Raw genomic sequence first — 17163 nt, 5'->3', positions numbered from 1 at the left:
TGCAGTCTGGAGGAGAGGAGCCTCGGGCACCTCATCACTCTCCAAACTCCCTGACTGCAGGGTGCAGTGAGGTGGGGCTGTCTCTTCTGCTGTGCCTCCAGTGAGAGGAGCAGAGGAAATGGCCTCAAGCTGAGACAGGGGTGATTCAGATTAAATATTAAAAATTCAGTTTTCTCTGTTTGGGTTGTCAGGCATTGGAAGGGGCTTCCCAGGCAAGTGGTGGAGTCACCATTTGTGGAGGTGTCCAAGAGGTGTCTCGATCTGTCACCGGGTGATGTGGTTTAGGGGTCCCCTGGCAGTGCTGAGCTGATGGTTGGACTGCATGATCTGGAAGGTCTCTTCCAATCTTGATGATTGTATGATTCTGTGGCTGTAATGGCAATTAAAAACTTTTCTAGGATTTCTTTCAGGACGATTCACTGGGCTCTGGAGCATTCGCTTGTCTCTCTGAGCTTGCACAACATCCCCTCCTTGCAGTGTCCCACAGCCACCTCTCTGCCACAGTGTCCCCTGTTATCTCTGTCCACCAAAGTCTTTCAGGAAAGGTTTTCTGGAAGATTTCCTGGATCCTTTTGCTGGAAACGTGTGTAGAAATTGCATGTGGCTATCTCTGCACCACCACCCCTGCATGCTTCTGCTGTTTATAGAGAGGGATGTGGGTGGGTGGCAGGCAAAAGGAACACACAGGAAAATAATTTACTCTTGTTTGAAACACTGAATGTTTAACCTCACAAAAAGTACCCAAATTCTGCCCGTGGGAGATGTTGTAGTCCCATCTGCCAAAATATGTTTGTTCTTTATCATTTCTCAAAGGAGGGTTTTGACTGCCAAAAACCCATCTGATCTAAGTTTTCTGATACTGGTTGACATTACTGTAATAAAAATTAACTTTGTCTGATTTTGCTGCTTGGGAAGCAAATTGCCAAACGAGCTTCAAATAAGCAAGCATAAATTTAGTAAATTATCCTTAAAATAATGAATTTTTATTGGAAATGCCTTATTACTGATGCTGAAGAATACTTTATTGAACTCTTTCTATTCTCTGAGAATCAATATTTGCTTGTTCATGATAATGCTACATGTGTACAGTCATTTAGAACTGCAGTCATTAGCCAGGTACTCCAGTGCTTCTATTACAGCAAATTGAAAAATTTTGCTTTTTAAAGGAAAAAAAATGTAAGTATTATTATATGTTATGATAATGATTAGGCTAAAAGATGTTAATCAGAATAATTCACTGCACAGTACCAGGAGCTATAACTATCAGCGTAGTGCGCTATTGTTAAGACAGTATTGACGCAATGATATTAAAGCCAACAAAAACAATTATTAGGTAAAGACTGATCTCACTCACCCAGACCGAGGAGTGTGGGCACATCTCTTTGGCTCAGCCTGCAGGAGTAACTTTGAGGGATAGCCTCACTCCAGGGAGGAGTTCCACACACACCCCAGGAAGGGGATTATTAGAAAATCCTCACATTAAAAAGTGGGTCTGGGTTTCTGCAGTCCAAGGAAACCTTCTGTTAGCCAGGGGTCCCCAGGCCAGCTGTGTCAGTCAGCAGATTTAGACAAGTTATCAGTGGGATCACTTCTTGTTCCTTTATCGGCTCTGCCCCATCTTCAGCTCACTGTCAGGATGTTTCACTTGGGGATTGATGAGTCAGGCTGCTCTCAACTTTATTCATCCCAAACCCAGCATGCTGTCCCCTTCTCCATCTACAGCTCTGAAAATGGGGCATTGCTGGAGTTGTTCTGCCCCCACTCCAGGCAGAGCAGCTCTGGAGTTTAACAGGAGTGGGGCCAGTGCCTGAAAATTGCCATTGAATATTCTGTTAGTGGGGTGCCTCGATGAAGGCAGGAATGATGGATCTGACTCCATGTTCTCAGAAGGCTAATTTATTGTTCCATGATACTATATGATATTAAAGAATACTAAACTAGACTATACTAAAGAATACAGAAAGGATACTTACAGAAGGCTGAAAAGATAATAATAAAAATTTGTGACTCTCCCCAGAGTCCCGACACAGCTTGGCCAAAGAGTCAAAACAACTCACACCAGAATCCAAAGAAAAAATCACCTTTGGGTAAACAATCTCCAAACACATTCCAAAGGAGCAAAATACAGGAGAAGCAAATGAGATAATTATTGTTTTCCTTTTTCTCTGAGACTTCTCAGCTTCCCAGGAGAAAAATCCTGGGCAAAGGGATTTTTCAGAAAATATGAATGTGACAATTGAACGTGTGTGTTGTTTTTAGGCAGATTTCCTGTATTTTAGAGGTGGCCAAGCCTTGCTCCTCCCAGGACTTAGCAGTAGGAGTTCCTAGGCTGGGCATTGCAGGGGTTCTTGGCTGAGCCACTTCCACCAGCTGAGCTGGAGTTACGCCACTGCTGGATAAAGGCACCTTTTTTTTGTAGAGGTAGAGGGAACTTCTGTGGCCAAAACTTGAGAAGGTGAATTGTAGAATGTGCAGATGTGGACTCCTTTTCCAGGTGTGCATTTGGCTTCTCCAGGGTGACTGACCAGATCAAATATGTGACAGCCCAGGTCTGTGCTCAAGGCAGCTGTGCCTCTCAAGTTTCTTTTTTTTTTTATTCCACAGTTAAAACAGAGTTGTTCAGAAGAAAATGAAGGAGATGCAGAAGTGTTTAAAATGCAGGATATATTTGACAGACTTTTTACTGTATTGTTTGCTGTTATTTCCCTGTTATTGAAAAAAAGGCTTCCTGATAGATGTTTCAATAAGATCTATTGCAATAAGGAGAACAAAGATCATTTTTCAGGCAAATACAAGTAAAATATCTAGTGAGTATCAGCAAAGCTTGAATTAGGTTAATGGCATATTTGAATATTGTGTATTTTTTTCATATTTCATATCAAATTGCAAAATGAGCTCAACATATTACAGCAATATCAGCTGGTTCACATTAGCCAAACCCACTGGGGGAAAAAAAAATTGAAGTTTGATTTGTTAAATTTAAAATGAGACTTCTAAAAACTACGAAAGAACATATTAACAACTTCTGGAGGCGGAAAAAAACTAAAGTAATGCTTAAATTTTGTATATTTAAATCAAGATAAAGATTCCCACGAAATTGTGTGGACATAAGAAATACAACTCATGCTACATTTGAAGAAAAAAATATTTTTGTGAGACCGATTTTTTAAAAATTAATTTTAAATACTACATTATCTGACAAACCTGTCTCCATTTCCAGTGTTCAGCAAATAAATACACGTTAAAACCTTTGGTATTTTCCTGCCCAGCCATGTTCTTTCTGCTGGAATTGATCAGATTTGGGTACTTAGTATCCAGTGTGGGTCTCCACAGAGATGAGGCAGGAAAAGTGGGAGAAGCAGATTCTCTGGGCATTCTATGCCAGGGCCTGCCCACCCTCCCAGGGAACAATTCCTTCCCAATATCCCATCCATCCCCATGGCAGGGGTGGGACAGGATAAGATTTAAGGTCCCTTCCCACCCAAATGATTCTGGGATTCTCCTTTTTTGTTGGAGAGAAATAACGCTGCACTAAACACAAGCAGAATTCTCAGTCACACGTGTGTCCCTTAAAGCGTGTCCCAGTGGATGGTGTGACCTGCTGGTCCATAACCTGCTGGGAAGGGAGTGTTTTTCCTTCTCACAGAGGGCACAGTTGAAACCAATGTATAGCCAGGAGTGTGCTTGAAAGCTCTCAGACAGAAATGGTCCTCAGGACTGCCAGGCACTGGAGGTTCTGCCTTGGAGGGACATCCTGGGGCTTCAGAGAGTCACTGGGTGTTCTTGGGAGGTAAAACTTCACAGGGAAATGAGTCTGAAAGGAGCATCCTACTCCAAGTATTATTTAAACTCAAGGGCATTTGGAAGCTGAGGTCTGTTACTTAGTTAAATACTTCGTTCTAATTGCTTGTTAAGAACAGAGATTCATTTCTTAAGCACTGGAGGGTTTGTGAGCATATATCCCCTGCTCTGAAAGCACCTGCAGCTGATCTGAAGCCAAGGTGGAGGCACTTCTTAGTGCTCCAGCCTCAAAAATGTTGATAATATTTTATATTTTGTAATCTGTTGACTCACATGAGTCACATCTTACCTTTGTTATTGTATGGGACACTAAATGCCTGATCTCTTGCTGTTTTTTTCTGGCAAACAGGATGGTAAGAGAGCTCTATTGCCAAACCCAAAGCTCTACTTTAGTCCAGATTATCTCACCAAATGCTTTTCAGGGAAAGTAAAGTCTCCCTGTGCCCAAAGTGAAGCCTTATTGCTCAAGAAACCCTTACCAGAGGAAGAAGAGGGGTTCCACTAAGCACTTCAACATCCTCTGAGTGAGGGATGGTTTAGAATTTGGGGGAGCACCTTGAGGGCCATTTCTGTCTTGTTTTCCAGACATTGCTTCACATCCTCCCCGTTTCTCTCATTTGCATAATCCTATAAAATATGACAAAAGGATATATTTGTGGTTTCTGTGTTGCTATCACCCCAGCTAAGTAATTGAAGAACATTTACTTCCTGATTTGGTTCTGATTCCACTTTTGAAAGCCACGCTGTACACTTCAAACTCCCATGGCAATTCCAAAGGATCCTTCTTTCTCTCACTCCTCACGCACTCCTGCTTGTTGCTGTTGTGTGTAGTAAACTTTGTCTCTCCCCCCTGAGGAGCTGGAAATGATTCCTGTAAGGCAATATTTAGCAAATCCATTTGTAAAATGCATTTGGAAAACTCGGGAATGTGTCCTGGGATTCCACATCAATGGGGGATTATTTGTTCCGTGAGAATTCAGTTACACATTTTCAAGGCAGTATAGATTTTCCTCCTGAAAATAACCCATCAGATTTTCTAGGCAGGGAGGAGGGAACCCAAAATTGGTGCCTTTTTTTTTTTTTTCCTGTGTTCATAGGAATATGGATTACAGAATGAATTACCATAATTTTCCCACAGCATGCCATTTCTTGAGTGATGTTAATACCTTGATGATTGATAGTCAATGTAGAGGGAAGAACATTAATAGTAAATACAAGAGTTTTATTTCCCTGACTATACATTTTTATTGTATTTTGCCAGAAACACACGTTGCTATAGCCTTGCTGCTTTTGAATGATATCACACTATACTGCATGTCCTGAATAATTTTTTTCTGAAAAAAAATGAGCTAAGTAATTTATGAACATAATTATACCTATATTTATGGCCTAATAAAATTTGATAAATTTGGTTTAGGTTAGAATACAACATTTTATGAGTAATCATATAGGTAGGTGCATACATTGTATTCTGAAATGGCAGTAATTTACTGCAATACCCATTGGAATAGACAGCTTTAAAATGTGCTAAGTTACTGCCTTGGACCTTCAGTCTTAAAAGCCCTAGCATCCTGTGTGAATAAAAGATGGCTCTTAATAATTCCTGGGTTTCATGTTCACAGGCTTAGTCGTTTTTTTGTTACTCTCTCTTTTTCTCTTACAGACTTCACTTCTTCAGTCCCTTTTCTGCTGCTTATAGGTGTTCCCTGTGAGTGTGATGTGTTAAAAATAAACCAACAGTGGCAGGTTTTCATTTCAAACTGATATTGCTCCTTTAGCACTAAAGTCCTCAGCACAGGAAGGACATGGATGGACCTGTTGGAGCAAGATGATCAGAGGGGTGGAGCAGCTCTGCTGTGAGGAAATGCTTGGAAAATTGGGATTGTTCAGCCTCGAGAAGAGAAGCTTTGGGGTGACCTAATTGTGGCCTTCCAGTGCCTGAAGGGATTGGGAAAGGTGTTGGGGGTTGTCCTCCTCTCTCAGGGAATGCAGGGGAAAGAGCCCCAAGCTGGGCCAGGGCAGGCTCAGCTTGGCCAGCAGCAGGAATTTCTGCATGGAAAGGGTGCTCAGGCCTTGGCAGGGGCTGCCCAGGGAGCTTTGCAGTGCCCATGCCTGGAGGTGTCCCAGGAAGGGCTGGAGGTGGCACTCAGTGCTCTGGGCTGGGGACAAGGTGGGCACTGGGCACAGCTGGGACTCCATGGGCTGGCAGGGATTTCCCAGCCTCAGGGATCCTGTGGAGAGATCCTACAAGAAAGATGGAGAGGGACCTTGGACAGGGAATGGAGTGACGGTACAGGGGGAGTAGATCCAAACTGAGAGTAGGTTTAGATTGCACATTAGGAATAATTTATTCCATGTGAGGGAGGGTGGGCAGGCCCTGGCACAGGGTGCCTGGAGCAGCTGGGGCTGCCCCTGGATCCCTGGCAGTGCCCAAGGCCAGGCTGGGGCTTGGAGCAGCCTGGGACAGTGCAAGGTGTCCCTGCCCATGGCAGGTGTGGAACAGGATGAGCTTTAAAGTCCTTTCAAACCCAAACCATTGTGTGATTCTATGACTGTTCATTAGCCAGTGTGAAATGAGATCTGCAAGAGTTGATCTACAACTTGTGCACCTTGATGTAACCCATTAAGTCATTGCCTGAACAATGTAGAGGCATTAACTTGATTTTTTAAGTGGGCATTTGCTGTTTCGGTGCTTTAGCAGGAAGAGATGAAAATCACCCTCCAGGACTGGGGGTGGAACCTGTGTTGTTTAAGAAAACTGTGCTGTTGTCTGCAGTTGTCTCTCCAGGTATCCAGCTGCAGAGCAGAGATGTGACTGCACAGCTCGGCATGGACCCCAATTCTCTTCTAATTAAACTATTCATATTTCTAGGCCATAGAGTTTCCCCTCACTACCTTTCCCTGCCTAGTAAAGTACAGCTGGCAGCGTGTCTGAATGTCCAAAAGGATGTTCTGAATTAACTTATTTAATGCCATTGATCAATATTAGGTTGATTCTTGTACTGGTAAATTAGAAAATAGAAACTTCATTCAGAATATGTTATAGCTTTGTTTATTTAGGGAAAAAGGAAAATTTCCCCAAATTTTCCCCATGATGGAAGTTTCCACACCAAAGGTGTACTGCCAAAGCCCAAAATTGCTGGAAGACTTTGAAGCTGGAAGAAAAAGGAGATCACAGGAGCAGTGGATGAATGGAAACTGAAGAGCTGTTGGAATCCTGTCTGGAATAAGCCCCAGCAGTGTAAGATGAAGTCGGAGCTGTTACGTGCTGATGTTGTGATGATGACAGCATTCTCCAGAATCAGGATATTTTTCCTCTTAGGGCAACTATGAGGACATCAGAATTCAGGGGTGATTTTTATTTTTTAACAGGATTTTCTCTTTCTGACTGCTCCTTCATCCCTTCTGCAGTGAGTATAATCTGCAGCTGACAGATCATAAACAACCTAGGGCATGGAGACACACGTGGAAGAATTTGATCACTGAAATGCTCAGCATGAGCAGGAAAATACCTTCCTCAGGGGTTCCTCGTGTGCCTGGATCAGCCCTGGCTGTGCCCTGAGCTGTTCTGACCCCCAGCAGCCGAGCCAGTGTCATTTTTGGATGGGCTGCTGTGGAGCTCGGGAGGTGTGCGGGTTAATTCCAGCTTCTCACAGCTCGATGGCAGCCTGGAGAAGGCCAAGGAGTGTTTGGGATTATGAGGGCTAAAATTAACCTCTCCCCCTGCAGAACAAGGGCATAGCTTGCTCCCCTACCAGTCAGAAAAGTGAGCACAATTTGGAGAACACTGAAAGGAAGAAAACCAACAGCTCTCGTGGAAGAGATTTCTGTTCAGGTGGTGAAAAAAAAATTTATTATTAAGGAGCTGAATTTCTTACAGATAGGGTTCAGCAGGCAAATTCTTGTGCTGATTTTCAGCCCTGCTTTACCCACTGGGGTTCAGAGGTAATTGATAAAGGTGTTTGGCTTCAGACACTCACTCAGTCCAGGGAGTTGCACTTGATGTGTTTGCATCTCATCACTCAGTTGTCATTCTTCATTAGATGAGCAAAATTTTATTTTGCCCTACACAGAGAGGCCCCAGTAAAAAAAAATATCCTTGAGGTGTGTTAGCTTTCAGTCTGAGAAGAATGCAAATGGGTGTTAGAAGCTTTATTTGATCAGGTGGGGAGAGTTAATCAGAGCAGTGGAAGGTGGCCTGGAGTCCTGGGAAGTACAGACTCCTGATCAGGATTTATTTCATAAGATATTCCAAAAGGCCTCACACTCAAACAAGTGCCGATGGTACCTGTGCCAGGCATCAGCTCAGGTGTGCCAGAAACTGTTGGATCCATTGATACCTGAGCAACATCAACTTCTCTGGGGATGAGAGAGAGATTTTAGTGTTGTTCACTGGGCCAAATGGGGATGGACATGGGATAAAAAGGACCTGACAATTGGAACATATATCCTGCCCAAGTCTGTTTCTTTTCTGTCTCCGTGGACTTCAGAACACTGCTGATTATTTTACTCCTTCTATATTATTTTTTATTCAGATTTTTCTATATATGCTTTTAGTGGATAATAAATGCTTCTACTGATTTACCATGCCAAATAAACTAGATTTTGATAAATATTTATACACTGTACTTTGTAAAGCATAGTACTACCTTCATTTTCTGGGGGGGGATTATTCATAATTATTTAATGCTTACCCATATTATGGGGAAATTACATAGCATAAGCTTCCTTACCATGTTTATGTGCCTAGTTCCACTGAAATTTATGAGTGTGTTGCTAAAAGTTGACAGGGTTTGCTGCTCCTAATAAAAGATCCCATTTCTGAATAGAAAAGAACTTCACATTACCACACAGAGTGAAACAGTGAGTCCCACGAAGTATTTGATGTCCCAGAGACAGAGCTGCCAAGCTGGGATGAGAACAGGAAAGAAAGCAATGTTAAATTCCTGGAATGTGAGTTAAATGCTCCAAACAGAGAAGCTGTAGCCGTGATCTCTGTGGCCCCAGCAGGTTACAGGAACGTTGTACATTTCCAGGGTGTAGAGCACAACTACAGTTCATAGGGATTATAATTAGTGAAACAATAAATCCAATAATAGATGATGACTGAAAGCAGTAAGCACAATTCCAGGCACCACAGGCTGAAAAAAATCTGTTCTGAGCTGAAATTCCAACTCTTGAGAAACAAAACAGAATTTTGGCTGTCCCACCAGATTTATTGGCTACAACACCAGCCTTTAATGAACCTTAACAAAACAGTCAATTAACAAAAAGCTTACCAGTGCAGTAGAGCACTTTTGATGATAACATGTTTCTCTAAATTTTGAATCCCTATTGTGTTTTGGGTTTTTCAAATTGACTTTTCAGTTTGCTTTTCTGATTTTGAGTGGTTCTTCCCAATTACCCTCCTTAATTTTGGGCTACGCTCATCATTTAGCGTTGCAGGGGGGGGTATTTCAGTGGCACAGTGTAAATGTTCTGCTCGATTTCAGAAAGAAATAGAGTTGACCCATGAGGTATAATAACATGCTTTAATAATGTGCTTTACCCATGAAGTACAACAACATGGGAGGGGGAAGATCCCCAGTGAATGTGCCTGCTTTTATATCATACTTCTCATTTTGGGCTCAACTTATCAAAAGTTTGGGAATTGTGATTACACCGAACTCCCCCTTGCCCAGCAGCCGGTCTCAGGCAGTTTGCTGGCTCAGATGCCTTTAAGAGTGATGCACAAAACCCTGCTCTGGGTAATTTGTCCATCCTCCACCTGGGTTATTTCATCCTGGAGCCTGCAGGAGTGTGTCCTCCTGTTTGCAGTTTTATTATGAGCTTATGTGACTCCATTCCCATGGAAAGGTAACCTGAGCAAAAGAACTGGTCGACTTTTTATCATGAATATCTTTCAGCTGTCAGATCTTCAGGCTAATTTTGTTTTATAAAGTGTTGTTCTCTCATCCCACTTTCATATGAATTGCTTCCAGCCATCCCTTGCCTCAAGAATGATGTCTTGCAATGACTCATTCTGTTTTCATGCCATTCATTAGCTTTTGTGTCTTTGTTTTCCCTGTCTCTGCCTCTTCTTTTAGCTAAATATTTCCAGCCTGCCATTCTTCCTTCATTATAGCTGTGATTAGTTTCACTGCTGCATCATTGCCTGCTCTTTCTTTAATGGGGAATGACCAGAAATTATGACAATAATTACGCTACCTTGCTGAGTTTAATCAGTCATGTAATGTCTTACGAAGGCTAAAATTCGAGGTATTCTGTCTGATTTCACTGCAAACACATAAAAGAAAGAGCTCCCCTCCCCACCAACACATGTCTAGATGCAGATGATGCATATAGGTAGATAAAGAGAGGACAGCTTGCACTGCACTTTTAGGCTCCTAAGCCCTGTGAGGCACAGAAGGCCCCATGGTCTGTGCAAATATTTTTCTCTCCGTGCTAAACAGAGGCAGATTTTCCAGCTAATTTGTCCATAAAAGAAATGCATGGGAACAGCTGTTCCCTAACAATATCTGCCAGTCCAAGCTTACCTGAGACAGGATGAGCTGATGATTCAAATTGAGCTTGTCCAAACACTTCACTGGATTGGCAAGACACTAACACTTGAGTTAGTCAGGATTTGCTCAATTCTTCTGGTCAGTGCAGCTTTGTAACCCATCAATACCTCATATAAGTCTTCAAAGGTCAATCTCAGCATTGAAAATCCATCTTCTCCTGCTGCAAATACCCAGGTGACACAAATAGACCTGCCAGGCCTTAGGGACAATGACAATGAGTTTAGTTTAAGAAGATTCTTGGATAAAGGTCCTTCCGGGACATAGTCAGTTGGCAGTGGTGATGATAAAAGATTCTTCTGGCAGTAAAAACTAGTTTCAAAAATTAAATCATTGTTTAAATTGTTGTATCCACCTAAAGTCCCATCTGTGTTTCTGTGATTAAGAAAAATAAATGGCCTAGTTAGATTTTTGGTTTGGGCTCTTATCTCTGTGGTGCCTACGTAAATCAAGTGTAACTTCAGTGAGACTATTGCTTGTTCAACACTGATGCAAACACAGATCAGCACCAAACTTGTGGGAACCCAGGACATCCCTCTGGGTGCCCTGGATGGCCAGAGCCGCTGGCAGGGGGCTCTGAGACCCTGGCATGCAGCCAAAGACATACGTGGGGTTTTGATCTTAGCCCATGGAGCAAATTACCAACTCTGTATGAAGAATTACAAGCCACACACACAAGTTTAGGTATTGTAGTAGAAGTAGTCACCAAGTGAAAGGAAGGGTTTTTGAGTGCTGTACAGGGGGGTTTAAGCCTTGTACGCAGGGGTCCGAGTTTTGTACAGGGGGTCAGAGATGGAGGTTCTAAGGGGGTTCTAAGATGGAGGGATTTGGGTGTGCCCTGTCCTCCTCCTTTCTCCTTCCTAGCCTTCATGTCTTTGGTGATGTTGGCACTCACAGATTGGTTTAGAGTAGAAAGTCACCATTCAATATAGATGATTGGCATTGGGGGAAAAGGTATAAACATGTAACACGTAATGTGTGATATAAAAGATGTCACCAGCCCCTGGGAGGGCAGTGTGCCTTTGTCTGACCTGCTGAACAGGCCACAGCAGCTCAGGAGAAGAATCTTTTAGATAACCAACAATAAACAACCTTGAGAATGGACAACAGAGGACTACTGAGTCTTTCTTTGAAGGCACGGGTTGGAGGAGAGACTTTTCCATCTTTCAGGGTCACCCTAATCCAGGGCTGAAACCCCACAACTGGCATCCACTGGGTGGGCTGGAGACCTGACACAAGCTGACCATCAGCCTCCAATGGGAAAATGCCATGGGTTGTGTTTCCAGTGTCAAGGGTGGTCAGCATTCGATAAGTGAGATGGAATTATGGAACACACTCAGGGAAAGTGGGTAAAGAATGGCTGGAGTGGACTGGAGGAGCTGGCATATTTGGGAGGGATGTGATAAGTACCAATGGCTGTTCTTCTCCCTCAGGCTATGGGAAGAAGCCCCCAGAAGAGTAGCACTCACCATTTGGACCATTAAAAGTTACACTTTGCTCAGAGTAAAGGTTATTAACTGTCTGGGGCTGGCAGGAATCGATTTGAAATAATTGTATTGTGGTTCCTCTGCTGCTTTTCCAGTGGCTAAGGCAGTGTCCCCTTCCTGTCCTCAACACCTACCTAGAAGCTGTTGTGTGACATTTACAGCTACTGGAAAAGTGGCTTTGATGAGGTCTTTAGTGGGATATTTTTGGAAACCATTTCAACTTTAATGGGTTGCCCATCTATCCATCTCAAAGACTTGTCCTGTACCTGTTAGACATTTTATAGCTCTACGTCACCATTGAGTCAGAGATGACACAGAGCCATATCAGAAAGCAAATACCTCATTTAGCTGATCCTTTCCCCTTTTATACCTTAATTTTCTACAGGTGGACCTGATTGGTCATTTAATCAATACATTTCACATGATTGGCTAATTAACAAGACACCCATTTGTAAACAACCTTATGAGGAAAACAGCAAAACAGGTTGTTAAAAAACACCACCTGCAGATTGTTTTAATATTTGACTATCACAGTTTATCTCCAGCTTCCCAAAGCTTCCCAGGCTGATTCATGGGAAAACTTCTCTAGCTTTCTCTGTCTCTGACCAGGCTGTCACATCCACAGCTCTGTGTTTCCCATCTGGGAAAGTCACCTCCCTGACTTTCACCCCTCTGTTAGACCAGGAATTCCAGGTGAGTTAAAGCACCCAGGTGTGCTCTCTGCAGTGTCGGGGGTGAGGGCTCTGTGCTGGATGGTGCCAGATGTGCACTCCACAGCACCAACCCAGGGGACCCTGGAATTTCTTCTCCCAGCTCAGCGATTCCTCAGCTTCAGTGCTGTTTGGCACACAGAGGATCTGATATTGTTTCAGGTTTCCCCAGCAGCAGGCACTGTGCCCTATGCTGAAGTGTCCCTGGGGAATAAGGGAATGAAAGCTGCTGCCACCCTGACATTCTTGGAGGATTTTGTGAACTATTCCTTAACTTGGGACTAAACACAGATGGCTTCATGTAGAGCTGGGCAAGAGAAGGTCAACCCTTTTTTGTCCAACTTAAACACAGAAATACAGAGATTGCAGACATGTGCAAAGATTACAAAGATGTCATTTCCTCTGTAGCTTCATATTGACACATCAAAATAGCAAAATATTGAGAACAGAGCAGCTGTGGCTGCCCCTGGATCCCTGGAAGTGTCCAAGGCCAGGTTGGAGAGGACTTGCAGCAAGATGGGATGGTGGAAGGTGTCCCTGCCCATGGCAAGGGTGGTACTGGATGGGCTTTAAGGTCTCTTCCAACCCAAACCATTCTGAGATTCTATGATTTTACTGTATTTTTTGGGAAACCCTGGCCATGATTTGGTGCTATGGTACCACATTAATGGTGTATTTTTAGAGAACCTTTTTCTAATTTCCTTCACCAGCACATAAGGGTAGCCTTGTCCATCTGGAGGATGTGCTTTTGAACCGTTCATATATTTTAATTTTGGGAGGATAGGATAGCCTGCCTCCTCAAACCCCTTTCCATGCATGTCACAATGGCCCTGTCTAATGAGCTGAGGCTGCCTGTGGTTTTTCCTGGAGCTTTGCAGCACTGAGGAGGCACTTGCTTGCACCTTCTTACCAAAGCTAATTGTCACCTTCCAGTACCAGAAGGAGCTACAAGAAAGATGGAGAGAGATTCTTTGCAAGGATCTGGAGTGCCAGGACAAGGAGAAACAGCTTCCTAATGCCAGAGGGCAGGGCTGGATGGGATATTGGGAATTAGGAATTGCTCCCTGTGAGGGTGGGCAGGCCCTGGCACAGGGTGCCCAGAGCAGCTGTGGCTGCCCCTGGATCCCTGGCAGTGCCCAAGGCCAGGCTGGACAGGGCTTGGAGCAGCCTGGGACAGTGGAAGGTGTCTCTGCCTATGTCCAGGTTGTTGGAACCCTTCCAAACCCAAACCATTCTATGATTATAATGAGCTAAATTCTCTCTTTGCAGCTTGTATAGGACTCTTCTGGGCAATGATATTTTGGTTACACTGAAGTAAATTCTCATTGGGTGAGGGAAAATACACATTTTAAATTTGCACTCGTTATTGTCACAGCTCAGAGAACTTGTGCTGCATTTAAAACTGGGGGAGACATGAATGTGGGTTCCTTCCCAACCTCAACCCCCCTCCCTTTGGGTTTGCTAACAGAGAAATCAAAAGAAATATGAAATGGCAGAAACACAGAATGGTTTTGGTTAAAAGGGACCTTAAAAATCATCTAATTTCATCCCCCTGCCATGTGCATGGAAATTGCTGCCTCAGTAGTGGAGGCATGAGAGTTTCTAGACATTGTTCTAGGACACTGAATAGAAATTTCAAAATATTAAGTAAACAAGGGTTAATATTTTCCCAAGTTCTTCGTTTTATTTGGAGGCAGATAATTTAAAAAGCTATTCAAAGGTGTTTCTAAAGCACAGATACAGAAGGGTTCCTAACTGGGAGAAATATGCAAGGACATAACTTTTATTGACTTTGGAGAATCCAGAGGAATTTGAATTGTTGTTGTTATTGTGCTCACCCTCTGTTTGTGTCTTAGCTTTGTAATTTAGTTACTGGTGAGGTGTAATCACTCCTGATGGATGTGTGCACAACTAAGTTGCAACAAAAGCTGCTGAGTGCATTCTGGGAGCTGCTAATTATCCTTAGCTGTTATTAGCTGTAGTAGCAGTCAGAGATGTTCAGCTCCTCAGGATTTTCTGTGTGTTTGAACAGAACCCTTATTAGTGTCAACTCTCCAAGAAGTCCACCTGAGTCTGAGAGCTGTCCCCAGGCTTACAGAGAAGCACTGGTCAGTGGTGTGAATCAGCCCTTTTTTCTGGGACAGAGATCAGAAGCTCTGAGTGAGGTGCATCCCATGTGAGATGAGCTTTCCCAACCCTTCATCTTTCCAAACCTTTCATCTTTCCAAACCCTTCACTGGAAAAGTTGAACTGTGTGCTGTGCTTGTTAAGAGTCATAAATATGTTCTTCCTGGTACAAAAGGCTTTATGTTTGCTATTATCCAGTCTCATTTTCTGCTTCAAGCTGTGATGCTTTCTGAGCAGAGTGTGTTCATTTCAGATTATTAGGATTTACCCTGGTAAGAGACTCACTGCATGTTTTTTTGAGGCTGAAGCACCTACGTTGTTTTCCCTGAGTCTTTGGAACTTGGCAGGGAAAAACACCTCCAGAACCAGAGAAAAGCACTTCTTACTCTATGAAATTCTGTTCAGTTTTGGCTGAGATGTAAACTTGCTAATTTCCCTTTTTAGCACTTGATTTCTTAGCGAAACGCTGGCAGTTTGTCAAAACATAAATGGTGTAGCCTGGCACACTGTGCCACTGTGGGCCATGACAGTGGCACTGACAGGGACATGGGCTCCTCAGGGAACACTGAGAAAGGATTTGGGCTATACTGGGCTTGTAATGCAATATTATCTCATCAATTCTTGCAAGCGAACAAAAAAATAACCTCAATACTCCACTTGCCAGTCAAGATAAAGGTCCCTTCTCTTTGGCAGGAGATGCAGTTTCTTGTGTGGTCTGAATACAGCTGGTGGAAGATGACTGGGAACTGCTGGAATTTCTCTTTCCCCCCTTCACATGAGGAAAAGACTGGAATACAGCAGCCCTCTCCTCTTTATGGTGCTTTGATTGCATTATGAGTTGCTTCAGTTGCAGTGTCAGGCACTCAAAAGTTATGAAAGGCCAGCCATGGTGTCACCTTTAAACTCAGCATCTCTGGGCACTGGGGAGAGACCTCAAATCCTGTGTCAGCTCTGGGCCCCCCCAGCCAGAGAGCCCTGGAGGGGCTGGAGGGAAGGGAATGGAGCTGGGGAAGGGGCTGGAGCCCCAGGAGGGGCTGAGGGAGCTGGAAGGGGGCTCAGCCTGCAGAAAAGGAGGCTCAGGGGGGACCTTGTGGCTCTGCACAACTCCCTGCCAGGAGGGGACAGCCAGGGGGGGTCGGGCTGTGCTGCCAGAGAACAAGGACAGCACAAGGGGAAAGGGCCTCAAGCTGGGCCAGGGCAGGCTCAGTTTGGATATTTGGGAAAATCCCTTCACTAAAAGGATGGTGAGGCACTGGAAGTGGTGGAGCCCCCACACCTGGAGTGTTCAAAAAACACGTGGAAGTGGACTTGGTTTGGTGATCTTGGAGGGTTTTTCTGACCTCAGTGGTTCTGAGATTGGGGCATCACCTTTAAGTGCAGCACTGAACTCTCTGCCAGCTCTCTCACCTGCCTGGGCTGAGTGCACCTGAGAGTGTGTCAGGAAGATTCCCAGCTCCTGTGTGGAATTCCCAAGGTGTCAGGAGAAGAGAACAACACAGAGGATTGCTGAAAGAGAAAGGCTCACCTGTGCTGGGGTCAGGTGAACGAGAAGAATTCTCCTGTCTCCCTGTTTGGGCTGCAGGCTCTCTGTGTGTGTTGCTGAGCAAGCCCAGAACAGTTTTTGTGGCCATTCCCTGCCTCATCTCTGCACCCTCGGGCTTAATGTGGAGAAGTGCTGAGCACTCAGAGCTGAAAATGAAATTGATGGTCACTCAGCATTCCCCAAATTAATCAGGAGTGGGATGGATGTCTGGACATGGGGACAGCAGCAGGTTCTGGGTTCTGCCAATGATTTGCAGCGTGGCTTGTTTGGGTTGTTTGTGTCTCTGTTGTGAGCACAACTTGCAGTAAATGTAAATTAATTGCTGTGTGTGAGACACTCCTGGCTGTAATTTCCCCCAATAACACGTGGAATTGATATCTTTTCCATGTGCAGCAGGTTGTGGGTGGTGTTGAGGTACAGATCCAGACTGCACACAGTGTACACATCACACTCCTATAGGTACAGACAGCCTGAGATGGACCAGCACAAGAAGGAGCTGCACCTGCTTCCACTGAAATCAATAAAATTTCAATACTCACAGGAGATGATGGATTAGGAGAACTTAATTTGGGGCTTTGGGGAATGATATTCACAACTTTAATTGTATTCAGGTAAAATGCACATTGATCCTTGAACAAATTCTCAGTACAGCTGGCCATTGAAAAGGAAAAATCAGAACTTTGCAAATGCCTCTGCACATTCTTCCCGTGATTAACTGTTCTTTAAAAGAGAAGAGAAGGTAGGGATGTAATAGAAGTTATCACCCTGCTTGCAATTATTCTGAGTAGTAAAACAGATTAAGTAGAGGCTTAAGGCATGAGCTTAGTAAATGTAGCCATACCTAAATAAACAGTGGCAATTCTACTCTTTCACTCTGAATTTCAAGATTAAATAAATGGCAGAGTAATTTAAATTATATGTAAATATTTGATTAA

This window comes from Motacilla alba, chromosome 6 (genome assembly GCF_015832195.1).
Source record: "Motacilla alba alba isolate MOTALB_02 chromosome 6, Motacilla_alba_V1.0_pri, whole genome shotgun sequence".
NCBI lineage: Eukaryota > Metazoa > Chordata > Aves > Passeriformes > Motacillidae > Motacilla > Motacilla alba.
The sequence above is the reverse complement of the archived record's forward strand: the minus strand, read 5'-3'. Positions refer to the sequence as shown.